Below are 5,190 nucleotides of genomic sequence, written 5' to 3'. Positions count from 1 at the left end.
GGCACAGAGGAGCAGGAGTTGGTACATGTTGGCCCTGCTGCCTGTGAAGGCTGGGAGCTGCTGCTCCTGAGCTATTATGCAGCTTTATCACAGCTCTGGTTATGTTGTAACCCTGCAAGTGCTTGATCTTTTACCCACCCAGGCACTGCAGGCATTTTTAATTATCTGAGGGTTCATTTGCATAGGAGCTTTTGCTGAAACAATAAATTCATACCTCTGTTATTATCTGGTATGAGTTTCTGTATCAATATTTATATTTGGGTGAAAACCAAAGAAGCTTCCTGCTACCATTAAGACAAAAGAACTGCTTGGTTCAGGAGTCAGCCAGCACTAAGAACACCTTCCACTTCTGTGCAGGGAAAGGGAAATTGTAATGTGTGGTGGGAGAACAAGCCTTCCAATGCCTCTTTTCTATGCAGGGATGAGGAGAGAGAAACATCTTGTCTGATGAAAAGCACATTTTGCAAGGCTTGACAAATACAAGGTTCACCTCGAGCCAATGTGGTCTGTGTGATTTTAATGCTGGTAAGATTGTTTCTGCAACTCATGTGGTTAAACTCCAGTCCAACAGCTCCCTGTGTGCTCATCTTCGTCGGGAATTTGGTATTTAGTTCAGTTTGGAGGGGGAACTGCTGTTTGTGGTGATATAAAAGGGGGAAGTAGGGTGGGAGGATGTGCCAGAGGGGCTGTGTCTCACTGTGCTTTGCCCTTTGCTGCTGCCATGAAGGTCCCTCACCCCTCCAGCCTAAGGTGGAATGCAAAAAGCAGAATACTGGCAGCACACAAGCAGCTGTAGAAAGTCCATATTCTTACAGGGCAGAGGGAAGCAGAATGGAAGCTGAGGAAATGCATCTGTTCTTGTCCCAGCTGTATCCTCAAGGAAACAGGTCCCTTCCCCTGGCTGTGGGATCAGCCTCTCCCCCCGCCACCACTCCCAGTCCTGTGCCAGTTATGAGAGAGATGTTACAGAATCGAGAGCAATCCACATTGTATCCTTTCTGGTTTTACTGTAGGAACACTCTGAAGTGTGTACAGTATCTTCTGTCCATGTTTCTTTGTGTGCTACATGAGCTAAATCCTAAATAATCCCATGGAACAAGGGAATGGTTTCATCTCCCTGTCACAGATCAGAGGTGGAGGTACAGACAAAGCAATACTCAGCAGAGAATTGCAACACCAGCTAATAGGGGATCCAGGTTTTCATCATGACTTCTGACATTTGTCCTTGCCACTAAAATGTGTCCCTCTCTCAATGCCACAGGATGTTTTATAATGGGGGGGGGGGGGGGTGTTTTTAGCAGAACTGCTCTGCATTAAAAGGAAGCATTTATTTTCATTGGTATCAGTTCTGTGAAGTCTTGACCCTGGGCCCACAATGGGAGTTTTATCCTTGACTTTAATGGGAGAACAATCAAGGTCTCGTGATATTACATCCTAAAGAAAGGAAAATACTGCAGTTGGTATCAGTAAGATAAATGTCTCATACTTAGTGTAAACGGCTATATTCTTGCAATAAATGGTTTATTAGATTGATTAAATGTCTTAACTTCACCTTAGCTATTAATCACTTTTGGCAGCTGTTTACTGCTTTGTATACTTTGAAGTAATGGACATTATTCCTTAATTATCTCATTGCAGCTCAGTCATTGTTTCCTAAATAGCGCCATTAGAATGGTAAATTGCAACAGTAAAACATTGTCAATAGGAAGTTATGAAGTTCCCATTTTATGATGCATTCATAAAGTTAACTCAATCTACTCAAGATGTGGCTGTGATTTCCTCACAGTGACCTGTTTGCTACAACAGAAGAGATTCTGATGAGGAAAGAGTTGAGCTTTAAGTGTGCTGGGACTCTGCTTATACCCAAGTAAAACACAGCATATTCCCTGTTGGAATATATGTGCACATCAGAATTTATTAAACTAGTGCTTGTTTGATCACTTTTGGTTTCACTGAGTGCTGTGCATTCTGAGGATTTTGTGCCTTTGAATACAATGCATTTATTCCTGTGGAAAAAAAAAATGAGAAAACTCCAAGCAGTGCTGTCGTTTAGATGTTACTATTGTCATTCCACAGAAGGATAAGAGAGAACCAAATCAATCAGAAGAAATGGCTGCTTTTAGTTTTATCTCCAGATCTGGCAGCAAGTCATAACATAGCAGTTGTACAACAATTTCCATTCTGAGTCCCTTTTTCAGTCAACTGTAACTGTCCTGAACTTTAACATTATGAGTTGTCTGTTTCAGGCTGAGTTGTTTGGGTGGAATCAGTATTACTGTCAATCTGAGAAAGAGTCATGAAACTGGCTTTCAAGTACTGTAACAGAAATTGTCTCTCTTCTTTCTCCCAAATAAAGATCTTTAGGGAAGAAATAACCCTGGAAATTATGAGTTCTTGTGACTTTTTTACTCTCCTGGGATTTTTACTGTGCACATGATAGAAAATGTAGTTTCTTACCTTGGGCTAAATTAGTGCTGAAGACAAGGTGAATGGGTTTTTTACTAACATTAACAATTTATGTTTAATCCCAAATTTCTGTAGACTCCTAATCCAAAAGCTTTGATTAAGGAATCCAACTAAAATGAAGCCTGGCTGTGCCAGATGTCAGACACCCCCAGGAGATAAGATGCCTGAAAAGTGTTCAACCCAGAGGGAAGCAAACATATAATTAAAATGCCTGGCTGTAATTTTGGTTCTGGGTTGAATTCAGCTGGTGACCCAGAGCTGGAAGGCTCTGAGGGCTCATCACCAGGTGACCTACAAGTGACATATCCAGTTCTACCTAACTGCAAATGCTACACCTTTGCAAGGCAGTCTGCTATTTTTATTTTTTTTTCTTTTGGCAAGCAACCAAATCATCTTCCAGCCTTGTCAGAGGCTGGTGAAAAGTCCCATTCACGTGCTCATTGCATCTTCTGGTTCATCTGGTCAAGCTTAAACCATCTCCTGCTGCCCTAAGGTGTTCCTCTACCTTTTAGAGCTGGAGGGGAGCTGCTGCCAGGATGCAGCTGACAGGAACATTTGTAACAAATCTCTTCCTTGGTAAAACCCAGGTGACTGAAGGCAGCAGGTTGAGTTCTTTACCCCAAATAATTTGTGCTAGATCAGATCAGAGATTGCTCTGAAGCTTTCAAACTCCAGAAGCAATAGCACAGGGCCGAAATCCAATGATTTAGGAGGCAACAGCAACTTCAAGCAGCGCAACTATTTGTTTATCTGCAGCCTTAGACCATATTCATGCTACAGAGAGGTGGTGATGCCTCATCCTTGGAAACTCAAGGTCAGGTTGGATGGGACTCTGAGCAACCTGATCTGGTTGAAGATGCCCCTGTCCATGGCAGGGGGGCTGGACTAGGTGACTTTTAAAGGTCTTTTCCAGCCCAAACCACTCAACGATTCTGCAACCATTTGAGGTTGGTGAGAGATGAGAGGTGGAACATGTCAACAGCAGCAGGGCTTCACTTTTGATTGTTGTGCTGATTCACTTGAGCACAAGAGTGGGGCAGGATGAAAGGTGGCTCTGCCCTTATCTGGTTACCCATTGTGAGCACTCTGTTCTCCAGTATCCTGCTGCAGCCCTCCTGCCAATACTGCTGTAGGGACTTGGTTTCCATTTCAGTTTCACTGGTTGTCAGAGAGTTTATCTGTGAAACAGATATAACAACAGCTAATCTCATGTTATGGTTCCGTGGCTGTTTATAACTCCTATTAATAGCAACTGTGGAAAGCCTGAGAGTGGATTTTATAAGGCACTGGGGTAACCAGTTACTGCACATTCCCCTGAGGCTACGTAGCATCAAGTGTAGCAGCTTGTCCTTTCCAGACTAGGTCATGAGCATCTTAACTCTGGCATTCCCTTTCTTTTGGGGATTTGACTTTGTGCATGCTCTTGGTAATTCTTTCTGAGACATGATTCAGAAACAATTGATTTTGCTCTATGATTTATGCTTACAAAGATTCCAGCTGATTTAAGGGAGGCTCCATAATTAGGCTCTACCTTGTGCACCAGCTCCAGTGAGGATTTCACAGCACTTAAAAGGGATTGACTGGACTTTCACTGGAGGGAAATAGGATGGGTCCACGATGCTTTGGTAAGTCTTAGAGGTTAATATTTTTAAATGCTTCTAAATGTTCAGCATTCTCATTCCAGCTGCTGGTACCCATTTTTAAAAGTGTGTGTTTTCTCCCCAAATGTGGGAAATGTTCCAGCAATACCTGATTCAGTGAGGCATTGACCATTGCCACATATAAAACAGAACAGCAAACACCTTCTTGCTGATAGTTCCATGGTGGGGTTTCTGAGTTAATGACAGCAAAGGTTGATACTTGCCATGTTAGTGACACAGTTGTGGTTTCCCATGAGGCACAGCAAACATGGGAAGGTATTGTCTTCTGATTCTGGGGGAACCAGCTGAGGAGCTGTGAGAAACTCCTGGCTTTGTGGAGGATGAAACGGGATAAGGAAGTCATGACAAGGGCCTGAAACCGCCCTTGGCAAGGACTTCAGGTCATCTTGGCACACGGGAGGAGTAATTTATTCCAGGAGTCACTGCTGAAATCATTAGTATGAGCTATGGAATAAAGCAATAGTATGAATAAAGGCAGTAGAATCTGGCCTAATTGAGAAACAGAAAAGGAGGAGTGAGGAACACGAAAGGTCGTGTCAGTGCAATGTCCTGTCATCTGAGTCAACTGATAGTCATGGTAAGTAGCCATCTAATTTATTTTTTAAAGGACTCCTCACAGGAAAAACCTGCTGACTGTTGGAAAAATAAAGTCAAAACGATTAAGAATTGCAATGAGAAATTCTAGTCACTGCCTAATTCTGTGCCTTTCATTTCAAATTGCATAAATGGTAACTTAGCTTTTGGCCTCATGCCTAGAGAAGCACCTGAGAACCAATCATTGCATCATCACCGAGAGTCCATTGGCCTTTTAAAATTATGGGCTGGCTGTGGAAAGTGAAGTGGCTTGTTGGTTAAGGCTGATACCAGACCCTACTAGCAGTGAGTGACTACCACAAAAAATGCTGGCATGGAAACCACAGGCACTCTTTGAAGCCTCTGGAGCTATGACGCTTCCACTCGCACCATTCCTCTAATTGAGATTTCATTCACGGGGCTGCTAGTGGAACCTGAGAGTGTCAGGAATGTGAAAGAGCATTTTTCATGATGTGGTGTGGCCTGTGTG

The 5,190-nt window shown here is 43.0% G+C and overlaps 1 long non-coding RNA gene across 1 annotated transcript; it reads left to right on the top strand.

The window, feature by feature from the left end:
• Positions 1-396: 396 nt before the first annotated feature.
• LOC128935168 (uncharacterized) lies at positions 397-2,320 on the top strand. Its single transcript, XR_008482932.1, has 3 exons — positions 397-525; positions 728-989; positions 1,639-2,320. It is a non-coding gene; the product is annotated as an uncharacterized LOC128935168 (long non-coding RNA).
• Positions 2,321-5,190: the final 2,870 nt, after the last annotated feature.

The sequence above is a fragment of the Melozone crissalis genome, unplaced genomic scaffold (assembly GCF_028551555.1).
Source record: "Melozone crissalis strain CALT ecotype California unplaced genomic scaffold, PUWL_Pcris_2 ptg000016l_1, whole genome shotgun sequence".
Lineage (NCBI taxonomy): Eukaryota > Metazoa > Chordata > Aves > Passeriformes > Passerellidae > Melozone > Melozone crissalis.
The sequence above is the reverse complement of the archived record's forward strand: the minus strand, read 5'-3'. Positions and strand labels throughout refer to the sequence as shown.